The sequence below is a fragment of the Oncorhynchus clarkii genome, chromosome 22, assembly GCF_045791955.1.
Source record: "Oncorhynchus clarkii lewisi isolate Uvic-CL-2024 chromosome 22, UVic_Ocla_1.0, whole genome shotgun sequence".
Lineage (NCBI taxonomy): Eukaryota > Metazoa > Chordata > Actinopteri > Salmoniformes > Salmonidae > Oncorhynchus > Oncorhynchus clarkii.
Window position 1 is genome coordinate 9,189,580 of NC_092168.1, and position 13,602 is coordinate 9,203,181.

The 13,602-nt window shown below is 43.2% G+C and overlaps 1 protein-coding gene across 2 annotated transcripts in view; it reads right to left on the reverse strand.

The window, feature by feature from the left end:
* The window catches only part of LOC139380298 (protein TANC1-like), a 183,201-nt gene that overhangs the window by 89,453 nt on the left and 80,146 nt on the right, over nt 1-13,602 (reverse strand). The gene's annotated exons all lie outside the window — the stretch shown is intronic.

Consider the following 13,602-nt stretch of genomic DNA (forward strand, 5'->3'; position numbering starts at 1 on the left):
CCGTCTCCGGAGTCTGACCAGAAGACCGCCTCGTTTCCCTCTCTTTCGGAGTCGTTTTTTTGGGTCGCTGCATAGGATCCACTCCGTTGTCCTGTTTGTAAGGCAGAACACAGGATCCACTTCGCGAAAAACATATTCTTGGTCGTACTGATGGTGAGTTGACGCTGATCTTATATTCAGTAGTTCTTCTCGACTGTATGTAATGAAACCTAAGATGACCTGGGGTACTAATGTAAGAAATAACACGTAAAAAAACAAAAAACTGCATAGTTTCCTAGGAACGCGAAGCGAGGCGGCCATCTCTGTCGGCGCCGGAAAATGAGTTCCTTGTGCTTGCTCCATCCGAATAGACGTTTGTATCTCCTCCTAGCCTGGAGACATGGAACAATAATAATTGGAAACCACTCTGCTATTCAAATAATTGTAGGAAGAGGCAAAGCAAAAACAACATAATTATCTTCTATCTCGGCAGGCAGGCAGGCAGTTTACAAGACGATAAACTTAGCAGCAGCCCTGGCAGTGAAGTGGTACAGGGGAAGGATGAAGGAAGGAGGGGGGAAGTCTATCTGAGCCCCCACTCCCTGCCGAGAAGTAAATGATCCAGCCGGCGCTCATTAGCAGCTTGGGTTACGTTACCAAACAGTGGAGGAAGTTTAATGAACACTTGATGAATGCTGCTCGCATCTCCAGTTTCCACACAGAGTTCAGAGGTGGAGGAGAGATGACATCTCCCATTAGAATGCGCTGGCCGCTCCACAGGCGGCAGGTAGTGTAGATGTTAAGAGCCTTGGGCCAATAACCGAAAGGTTGCTGGTTCGAATACCAGAGCCGACAAGGTGAGAATAAAAAAATCTGTTGCTGTGCCCTTGAGCAAGGCACTTAACTCTAATTGCTCTAGGGGCACTGTACAATGGTGACCCTGGCCGTGACTCCACTCCCTGCCGGTGTCTCAGGGGGAGGTAGGATACACAAAAAAACACACACACATTTCCATTACACACCTGTGTGTAACAGGCAAATACAAGCACCTCACAAATATTATTATAGTGCACATTCCACAACTGTACTACAGCTAGCTAGCCCGGTGTTGGAGCAGAGGCTGCTTTCTGCATGGAAGGGCCGTCATGTGGATGGATAGGCGGGCAGGATGGAGTGTGGGAGTGTGGAGTAGGGGAGTGTGCAGAAGAGAGTGGAACAGGTAGAGTCAGTGGTATGTTAGAGTGGTGTTAGCACAGAGCTTTCCCAGGCAAACTAGGAGGTGGACATGACAGGGCAATTGTAACCACCCTGCTGCCGCTACGCTTGTGTGATTACTGCTATTAGCGACAGACAGTTGACACTTGTCAAGTCAAAACAAAGAGCCCTTTCACTCACGACACTGCACACAACCTGTACTTAACGTTGAGGGACAGACAGACACTCAGAGACATTATGTCAACGGCAGACCTGACAGATGTCTGGACACAATCACATTCACAGAGTCTAGACAACAACATAGGCTTATCTACGCTCCTAAAGGTCATGGAGGGGGAAGTGGAAATGTTATTTTCCTAACAAAACAGACAAGCTGCAAGTCAGGTAGTGTGTGAATGCCATCCAGACCTACAAGAGGACATTGTGGTTGCATCCTAAATGGCACCATATTCCCTATTTTGTGCACTACTTTTGACCAGGGCCCATAGGGTTCTGGTCAAAAGTAGTGCACTAAATATGGAATAGGTTTCCATTTGGGATGTACACAGTGGCTAAGCTGTAGAGGCAGAGCAGAGATTAATGAAGACACTAACAAGCACACAAAGACTTGGCCTTTTCCTTCTAATTGTAGGAGGACCACACACAGGGTTTAAGATGCCACGGGAAAGGTATACACATATCAATGGTTACAGTAAACCATAATTAGGACCCATCCATCTAATATGTCATAGACATTTTCCTCTTGAAAAGGGACCAGTGAATCACAACTGATGTCTGCATCCCAATCTGTGTTCAAAGACATCGCCATGAACTGCCATCTCCTGAAGCAGAGCTCTTATCTTAGACTATCATAGAGGTTATTCATTCCACTATTGTGGAGGTTCCTTGGTAATCAACGCGAGGGGGAAAAACAGGGAGGATTTAGACAGACAGAACTGTAGCTTTTGGCTTTGAGATTCAAGGCTGTGAGATTGAGTGATTCAGTCTGAACAAAAACCAGTAACATACATTGCAGGCTGTCTATGTGGTGCCAATTAACAGGTGGTTCATCATCCAGAACCGATTCATCTAACTCTTCCCAGGCAACTTACTTGTCTGATATTAACCCGCTGTTTGAGAGACTGGTCCTTCCTGATAAATCTGTGGCTAATGAAGACCGTCTTTAACATGCCTGGTTGATGATGTCATCACACATTTACTGTAACGGTAGCTCCAAGAGAGAGGTTTGTGCTCTGGGCTCGGCTGGTTTCTGCCAAGGCCCCAGCAGCATGGCTGTGAAATCCTGATTCGGATCGCCTACTTCTGCCTGATGAGAAGTTTGGGGCTGAGGATATGAGAACATGCTGGAGGAGGTGGACGTGGAGTTGCATTAAAACACAACAGCACCACACTAGTGCATTGTTGATGGCCACACACACACACAAGGGCCGTATTCATTAGTGCACACCATAACAAAACGTTTTGCAGCGGAAAACGAGTGTGTCTTATTGGACAAGTTCTGTTTACTTTAATTAGATGCCTAATGAACACGACCAAAGAGCATCATCTGGCTGGCCTAATAGAGAAGACAAATTAGGGAAAAATGCATTTAGGAATCTCACCATATGAACTAAATATATGGGATACAGTAAATGTTAACTGTAGACAATCTACTAGTTCCATCTAAACCCACAACCACCGTGCCTATGGAGATTGCAGATAGATCCAATAGAACATGAATGTCACTAAAAACATAGGTGTGAAATGTTACTAAGTCCCTGAGGGGGTAGTAAGAGTGAGGGAAAAGGCAGAGGGGATGGAGTTTGAGAGAGCGAGAGAACAGAGAGAGAATAGAGAGAGAGAAAGAGAGAGAGAACAGAGAGAGAGAATAGAGAGAGAGAAAGAGAGAGAGAACAGAGAGAGAGAATAGAGAGAGAGAAAGAGAGAACAGAGAGAGAGAAAGAGAGAGAACAGAGAGAAAGAGAGAGAATAGAGAGAGAGAAAGAGAGAGAGAACAGAGAGAGAGAACAGAGAGAAAGAGAGAGAGAACAGAGAGAGAACAGAGAGAGAGAACAGAGAGAGAAAGAGAGAGATAACAGAGAGAGAACAGAGAGAGAGAACAGAGAGAACAGAGAGAACAGAGAGAGAACAGAGAGAGAGAACAGAGTGAGAACAGAGCGAGAGACCAGAGACAGAGAAAGAACGAGAGAGGAGAGAGAGAGAGAGCGAGAGAGAGAGAGAGAGAGAGAGAGAGAGAAAGAACAGTCCTGATTGACAAAGACAGACCTCAGGGGGGAACATGAGGAATGACCACAGCTGAGACAACGCTGACCACTGCTGTCTTTCGGCCACACACACACAACATGCATGGCAGACACGCACACACGCGCATACGCACAGATACACACGCGCATATGCACAGATACACAACATGCAATACAGAACACACACACACACAACATGCATGGCAGACACTTGTATGCACACACACACAACATACATGACACACACACAAAAACAAACAGTCACAACATTCAAGACACGCCCACACACACACACAAGCCTTTTAGAGTGCTGGAAGCAGTATCCTTCTTCAAAGACAGAGCAAAGTGAGATCCCTTCACGCCAGACTCCAGACACACATGTATTTTCTTAGTCTCTCTCAACCCCATCATCCATGTTCAGCAATAAGGAAAGACCATTTTAAACCCGACAACCCAACCCAAAACCAAAATGTGTCTCCTGGGTGTTCATGAGCCTGAGTCGTGGTATCCATTAAATGAAACATAAAAGACTGGAATAGTCCAAAACACATCCACAGAGAAAATAATATTCAGCGTTTCCTGTGACACATAGAGCCTAGCGCGTAAACAAACCCTCCAAACACCCCACAAAGCCTCCACTCTGTTCCCTTCAGTCACCCAGCAGTCCCCCTCTCTCTCTCTTTCATTCTCCATCCATTGGAGATGCTGTGAAATGTAGCTTTCATAAAGTTGGAGATGAGGAATCGTTTAGAACAAAAAGACTCTTCACAACTCATCTGAGCCGCTGCTGTCTTGATCCGGTTCTAAATGTCACACAGTTCTCATGCTACAGACTTCCGATGGATATTCCACTCATTCCTAACCCGGCATTCCGATCCTCCTGACAGCATTCCAAAGTGACACTGGCCTTGTTACAAGCCCTCTTACTTGAACCCTGGGGGTCAGATGATTTGCGTAACCTCTCAGGGCCGTCCTAGGCCAAATATGTGGCCAGTCATATGTCTGTCAGTGTCTGTCAGTGAGATGCTATACACATTAGTGCTGGGCGGTATCACGTTTTTTGCTATATACCGGTATTGATGCACAGACCGATTCGGGTTTTTACCTTCAATAATGGTATTTTAGTTTTTGGTTTGTTAAATTGTATATGCTGTGTGCAACGTTCATTTTTATGCTACTTGAGTCATCCCTCTCCGCTCTCTTGCTCCATACCGCTTTCCACACAGACTTAGCCCCGCCCCCTATCACTCAAGGAGCGTGTTTGTTGTTGCTTGACCACAAGACGCTTTCGTTCAATCTGCATGGTCAATGCAGCACAATGTTGATGAAAACAATGTTGTTTCCACTTTCTTCCTTAATATAAATCTACAAGTGTAGATATAAATCTACAAGTGTTCTTTAATTACACTATTAGTTTGTGTTTCTTACATTTGCAAACAGCTAGTTTGTTTTTTCTTCATTAGTTTAAGCTAAATCGTGTTAGTCGCTAATGGTATTAGCTAGCTAATGGGTCAGAGCAAACATAGCTAGCTAATAACAGCCTGATACCAGTGATGGTATAGGCCTAAATCCGCATGTTGTTTGTGCAGCAGTATCTTCTAAATCAAAGAGGAATAGGCGAAGCATGAAAATGTTGGCTACTTGAAGAAAAATTTCATGTAGCCAAAGATTATAGGGTCCCCTAGGACACACTGACCATCACTTTGGTCACAATAACTCCTCCCTGCCCACTATTATTTCTATTCTAACTATAGAATTAGAATAATCATTCTATTTCCATGATTCCACCCAGTTCACCCAAGTGTTTTGATCTAAATCGCAATTGCAATTGAATTGAACCGTATAAAACAACCAGACGCTAGGGTCACACTACTCATAAAGCAGAACTTTTAGAACTTTTATTATTCTAAAACATCAAATACCATCAAACATTTTCTAAATACTTTGATATAATATTTTGCCCATATCGCTCAGCCCTAATACACATCACTCCCATAGAACTAACACACGCTTATTGCTGACACAGGAATGAATGAATGACTGAAGAGTTGTGTAGAGTTCAGAATGAGAGGTGAAACCCTATAGCGGTGCGTGTATGTGCATGCGTGCGTGTGTGGCGTCCAGAGTTCAGTGCACCTGGGCCTCACCATGCTGACAGCTAAGCCATACCAATTAGGCCTTATCACAGAGTTCTTATAAAGTGCCTAACTGTACATGCTTTAATGCCATTACTGAAATACGTTGACTAATTCCTAGTGCTGAGCGTTTAGTGCTTTTTGAGGTCGGTTCGGTTTCGGTTAAATAATTTTTTAAATATTCCGTTTTTTTATTATTTAATTTCAATAATTTTTTGCCGTAACAATACAGAATAAAACTATTAATAAAAGGCCCATGATGGTGGTGACTGCCCATTACTGATTATTACTTATTAACCATAACTTATTCATATTACTTTACTTTAATACAATATTGTGTATATTACATTGGTTTTATTTGATGACTTTATTATTTCATGCCAAGTCATCTCATCTCAATAGAGCTGACTGACAAAATCACTATTTTAGTAGTTCTTCAAAGGAAATGAGGCATACCTTTATGATGGCTGAATAACAACTATCAATCACTTAGATCATGTATTTTTGAAGGTAGAGACATCTTGTGCCACTGATCGATTGTGCATTCTTCATGGATTAAGATCATTGTAGTTAATTACCACGGTTTCTGAGCTAAACTATGTAGAATATTGTCCTGTTGGATCTGATTTATCTCTAGAGAAACTGCATTGAGTTCACAGAAGAAAAAAAACAGAACGAAATGGAATTCAAATAATTGAATGGATGTTGGTAAATTAGCTGTTACATTTTTTTTAAATAACCAACATTTTGGTAATTTTCTCAGCACTACTAATTCCTCATGTCAGTGTTATTCCTCAGCAGTCAAATTCCTCCTTTTATGGTAAGTGCTCTAGATGAGGCGTGAGAAGTACGAAGCTGGTGGAGGTACACACTGCATGCATTAGCAGCCCCTGACACAGAACATGCCGAGAGAGAACTCCCTCCACACTCCCTACTAAGGCTTGAACACTTGAACACCAGAGCCCTGCTCAAAAGTAGTGTACCATATAGGGAATAGGGTGCCATTTGGTCAGATTGTTCACAATCTCCATGGCCTGGAGTAGCGGTAGTAGACCTACACCACAGAAATGTCTGGAGACTTTCCATTGCGTGAAGAGCTCATTTTGGCACAGAGCTGAAATCCAAGAGGGTAGCACTTAGCTGAGCATCTCTGTGTGTACAAGCTCCGGCACAGGGCTGCCCGACCCTCTTCCTGGAGATCGACTGTCCTGTAGGTTTTCAGTCCAACCCTAATTTAGCATATCTGATTCAGCTAGTTGAGCAGCTAATTAGTAGAATCAGGTGTGTTAAAGGGTTGGACTGAAAACCCACAGGACGGTAGATCTCCAGGAAGAGGGTTGGGCAGCCCTGCTTGAGCACATGCAGGGTTAAGGGGGGGGGGCTGGAGGGGTGCTGGGGTCACCAGGCCTGCAGTGAAAGGAATGTCAGGAGGAATGTTGCAAGCGGGGTTAAATATGAAGGAAATGTACCAGGGGGGGGTGGGGTTGGCCAGGCTATTTTGGGCTTTGTTTGATGACACAGAGAGCCTGGGACTGACCCTACTGGAACCCTCCAACAAAGGTACCGTGTTAGGAGCATGCGCAGCGTAACAGAGAGTAACACGCTGTGGCTGTGTTTGAGAAAGGGAAACAGTGAACCCAACGCTGCGCTGTTTCCAGCGGAGCAGAGCAGCCCAGTCTGAGAGTTATTGTGCATTTCAAATCAGAATAGGGTGTCATTTGTGACGATGGGACAAGCTTAGCATCGGAGCCACGACTTTGAACCGGCGCCCTCCCTGTCCCACAGTAGCTCTAAGACTCAGAGCCAACTTCCCCGGCCCCTCCAGCCCTGGTATGTTCCAATCCACACGGGCTGTGTGTCTGTGTGGCAAATGGCACCCTAATTCCCTATATTAGTGCTCTACATATGACCCCTATGGGCTCTGGTCAAAAGTAGTGCACTATATAGGGAATAGGTTGACATTTTGGATGCTCCCATGACTCTGACCTACGCTGGGTTTCTTCCAATTGTTACATGAGCCAAATACAATGAGAGGGCATCTCAGAGTTCCCTGACCAAATATAACAGCCCACATTCCATTTACAGCCGATGGGAGGAATTAAAACTCCACCCTGTTCTGGAAATCAAAACAGAGCAGTAAGTGGAACACTACCCTTACCCACACAAACGCGGACGCACACACGGACAGGGACAGACGTGCGCTTGCAAACACACACACACACACACACACACACACACACACACACACACACACACACACACACACACACACACACACACACACACACACACACACACACACACACACACACACACACACACACAAGCAGATGAATCCACATCACACTCCAATCAAACCAAAAGCTTGCACAAGCCTACTGTACACATTGAACCACATGTTAACAAAAAGATGCCTTCATTATGTTCCAAACACGCAGCGTAGCAAAACAGCCAGACTACACAGGAGGAAGGGGAGGACCATCCTCCTCAGTGAATTTCAGGAAATATATTTAGTATAGCTTTATCTAAAAAAAATATATATATTTAACTTTTTCATGTTTCACTATTTAAAATGTTCTTTTTTTTAGATAAAGCTATACTAAATATATTTCCGTTAAATAATTGATTAAAACACACTGTTTTGCAATGAAGGTCTACAGTAGCCTCAACAGCACTCAGTAGCGTAGCACCATGGTGTAGCCAGAGGACAAAACTTGTGTTCTCTTCTGGGTACATTGACTTCAATACAAAACCGAGGAGACTCATGGTTCTCAACCCCTTCCGTAGATTTACACAGTAATTATGAAAACTTCTGGAAGAAATCATCCAACCGATCAGAGCTCTTGCAGCGTGAACAAACATGTTGTCCACCCAATCAAAGGATCAGATAATGAATGAAGTAAAATGAAGGGGAAGCAAGAGAGAAAGAGAGAGCTATATTTTGTTGTATATTTTTCACTTTCACCTACTACTTGCTGTACACTGTACTACATGATTGTACTAACGCGTAACGGGTTTTCTAACGCTTTAGTTCTAGTAGCTATGTTGCCTTTGACGTTAGATAATATGGTGACAAGGATGTAGGCTGTGTGTAGCGGTTAGCGGTTATGGTATGAAGGTTTGGCTTGGAAAGGTTATTTCTCCTGGTCACAGTCAGCTGTTGTGTTGTGCACAAGCGAAGGGAAAAGGTGAGAGGAGGAGAGACGTAGATGCGAGAAGGAATTATTCAACGAGCAAAGTGATCATGCTGTTTGTATGTGGCTGCTTTGAAAGTGAACTGTGTTTGTGGGTGATCAGCGGTGTAATCATTCCGCTGATTCTGTTGAAAACTTTTCATAAACGGAAACAAACGGAACGAAATGGGGATAAACATACCAGAATTTATTAAATAGAAACTCTCATACACCCTAGATCAGCTAGATGCAGGCAAGAGTGTGCAAGGCGGTATTCAATGTGTCACTGTCTGTCAACTTGATTACACACATTTTTCTCTTGACCTGTGAACCTACGTTGTAAACTTTCATTAATAGCCTAGGTTATAGCAACCTCATGAATGGTATAGGGAAAATGTGAGTATCATATAGTAGCCTAAACCTATCAATGTTACATTGAACTGCGTGAATGGACAATGAATGACGGTCATCCAATATGCTGTAATAGAAATAAGGCTATGCTCATAAAAAAATGATCCTCCCTCATCTGAAACGGCACCGACCTCCACTTGTTAGAACAGCACTCGTTGCTAGATACACAATTACACAGACCACTCAGACAGTGGTTAACACTCCCATAAAACAAACACAAACCTATGCATAACCCCATTATACACACACGTTGTGTAGAACACACACACACTCAGCAGAATACACACTCTGTAGAACACACTCTCTGTAAAACACACACTGCAGAATACACACTCTGTAGAACACACACTCTGTAGAACACACACTCAGTAGAACACACTCAGTAGAAAACACACGTTGTGTATAACACACACACACTCAGTAGAAAACACACGTTGTGTAGAACACACACACACTCAGTAGAAAACACACGTTGTGTATAACACACACACACTCAGTAGAAAACACACGTTGTGTAGAACACACACACACTCAGTAGAAAACACACGTTGTGTATAACACACACACACTCAGTAGAAAACACACTCTGTAGAACACACACACACTCAGTAGAAAACACACTCTGTAGAACACACACACACTCAGTAGAAAACACACTCTGTAGAACACACACACACTCAGTAGAAAACACACTCTGTAGAACACACACACACTCAGTAGAAAACACACTCTGTAGAACACACACACACTCAGTAGAAAACACACTCTGTAGAACACACACACACTCTGTAGAAAACACACTCTGTAGAACACACACACACTCAGTAGAAAACACACTCTGTAGAACACACACACACTCTGTAGAAAACACACTCTGTAGAACACACACACACTCTGTAGAAAACACACTCTGTAGAACACACACACACTCTGTAGAAAACACACTCTGCAGAACACACACACACTCTGTAGAAAACACACTCTGTAGAACACACACACACTCAGTAGAAAACACACTCTGTAGAACACACACACACTCAGTAGAAAACACACTCTGTAGAACACACACACACTCAGTAGAAAACACACTCTGTAGAACACACACACACTCAGTAGAAAACACACTCTGTAGAACACACACACACTCAGTAGAAAACACACTCTGTAGAACACACACACACTCAGTAGAAAACACACTCTGTAGAACACACACACACTCAGTAGAAAACACACTCTGTAGAACACACACGTTGTGTAGAACACACACACACTCAGTAGAAAACACACTCTGTAGAACACACACACACTCAGTAGAAAACACACGTTGTGTATAACACACACACACTCAGTAGAAAACACACTCTGCAGAATACACACTCTGCAGAATACACACTCTGTAGAACACACACGTTGTGTATAACACACACACACTCAGTAGAAAACACACTCTGCAGAATACACACTCTGCAGAATACACACTCTGTAGAACACACACGTTGTGTATAACACACACACACTCAGTAGAAAACACACTCTGCAGAATACACATTCTGCAGAATACACACTCTGTAGAACACACACGTTGTGTATAACACACACACACTCAGTAGAAAACACACTCTGCAGAATACACACTCTGCAGAATACACACTCTGTAGAACACACACGTTGTGTATAACACACACACACTCAGTAGAAAACACACTCTGCAGAATACACACTCTGCAGAATACACACTCTGTAGAACACACACGTTGTGTATAACACACACACACTCAGTAGAAAACACACTCTGCAGAATACACACTCTGCAGAATACACACTCTGTAGAACACACACGTTGTGTATAACACACACACACTCAGTAGAAAACACACTCTGCAGAATACACACTCTGCAGAATACACACTCTGTAGAACACACACGTTGTGTATAACACACACACACTCAGTAGAAAACACACTCTGCAGAATACACACTCTGCAGAATACACACTCTGTAGAACACACACGTTGTGTATAACACACACACACTCAGTAGAAAACACACTCTGCAGAATACACACTCTGCAGAATACACACTCTGTAGAACACACACGTTGTGTATAACACACACACACTCAGTAGAAAACACACTCTGCAGAATACACACTCTGCAGAATACACACTCTGTAGAACACACACGTTGTGTATAACACACACACACTCAGTAGAAAACACACTCTGCAGAATACACACTCTGCAGAATACACACTCTGTAGAACACACACGTTGTGTATAACACACACACACTCAGTAGAAAACACACTCTGCAGAATACACACTCTGCAGAATACACACTCTGTAGAACACACACGTTGTGTATAACACACACACACTCAGTAGAAAACACACTCTGCAGAATACACACTCTGCAGAATACACACTCTGCAGAATACACACTCTGTAGAACACACACGTTGTGTATAACACACACACACTCAGTAGAAAACACACTCTGCAGAATACACACTCTGCAGAATACACACTCTGTAGAACACACACGTTGTGTATAACACACACACACTCAGTAGAAAACACACTCTGCAGAATACACACTCTGCAGAATACACACTCTGTAGAACACACACGTTGTGTATAACACACACACACTCAGTAGAAAACACACTCTGCAGAATACACACTCTGCAGAATACACACTCTGTAGAACACACACGTTGTGTATAACACACACACACTCAGTAGAAAACACACTCTGCAGAATACACACTCTGCAGAATACACACTCTGTAGAACACACACGTTGTGTATAACACACACACACTCAGTAGAAAACACACTCTGCAGAATACACACTCTGCAGAATACACACTCTGTAGAACACACACGTTGTGTATAACACACACACACTCAGTAGAAAACACACTCTGCAGAATACACACTCTGCAGAATACACACTCTGTAGAACACACACGTTGTGTATAACACACACACACTCAGTAGAAAACACACTCTGCAGAATACACACTCTGCAGAATACACACTCTGTAGAACACACACGTTGTGTATAACACACACACACTCAGTAGAAAACACACTCTGCAGAATACACACTCTGCAGAATACACACTCTGTAGAACACACACGTTGTGTATAACACACACACACTCAGTAGAAAACACACTCTGCAGAATACACACTCTGCAGAATACACACTCTGTAGAACACACACGTTGTGTATAACACACACACACTCAGTAGAAAACACACTCTGCAGAATACACACTCTGCAGAATACACACTCTGTAGAACACACACGTTGTGTATAACACACACACACTCAGTAGAAAACACACTCTGCAGAATACACACTCTGCAGAATACACACTCTGCAGAATACACACTCTGTAGAACACACACGTTGTGTATAACACACACACTCAGTAGAAAACACACTCTGCAGAATACACACTCTGCAGAATACACACTCTGTAGAACACACACGTTGTGTATAACACACACACACTCAGTAGAAAACACACTCTGCAGAATACACACTCTGTAGAACACACTCTGCAGAATACACACTCTGTAAAACACACTCTGCAGAATACACACTCTGTAAAACACACTCTGCAGAATACACACTCTGCAGAATACACACTCTGTAGAACACACACGTTGTGTATAACACACACACACTCAGTAGAAAACACACTCTGCAGAATACACACTCTGCAGAATACACACTCTGTAGAACACACACGTTGTGTATAACACACACACACTCAGTAGAAAACACACTCTGCAGAATACACACTCTGTAGAACACACTCTGCAGAATACACACTCTGTAAAACACACTCTGCAGAATACACACTCTGTAGAACACACACTCTGTAGAACACACACTGTAGAGTACACACTCTGTAGAACACACACTCTGTAGAACACACACTCTGTAGAACACACACTCTGTATAATACCCACTCTGTAGAATACACACTCTGCAGAACACACACACTGTTGAACACACACTCTGTAAAACACACGCTCTGTCGAACACACACACTGTCGAACACACACTGTAGAATGCACACTGTAGAGTACACACTCTGTATAATACCCACTCTGTAGAATACCCACTCTGTAGAACACACACTCTGCAGAATACACACTCTGCAGAATACACACTCTGCAGAATACACACTCTGTAGAACACACACACTGTTGAACACACACTCTGTCGAACACACACTCTGTCGAACACAAACTCTGTCGAACACACACACACCGTCGAACACAAACGGTACAATACACACTCTGTAGAACACACACTCTGTAGAACACACACTCTGTAGAAAACACACTCTGTAGAAAACACTCTTTAGAACACACACTGCAGAATACACACTCTAACGAACACACACTCTGTCGAACACACACT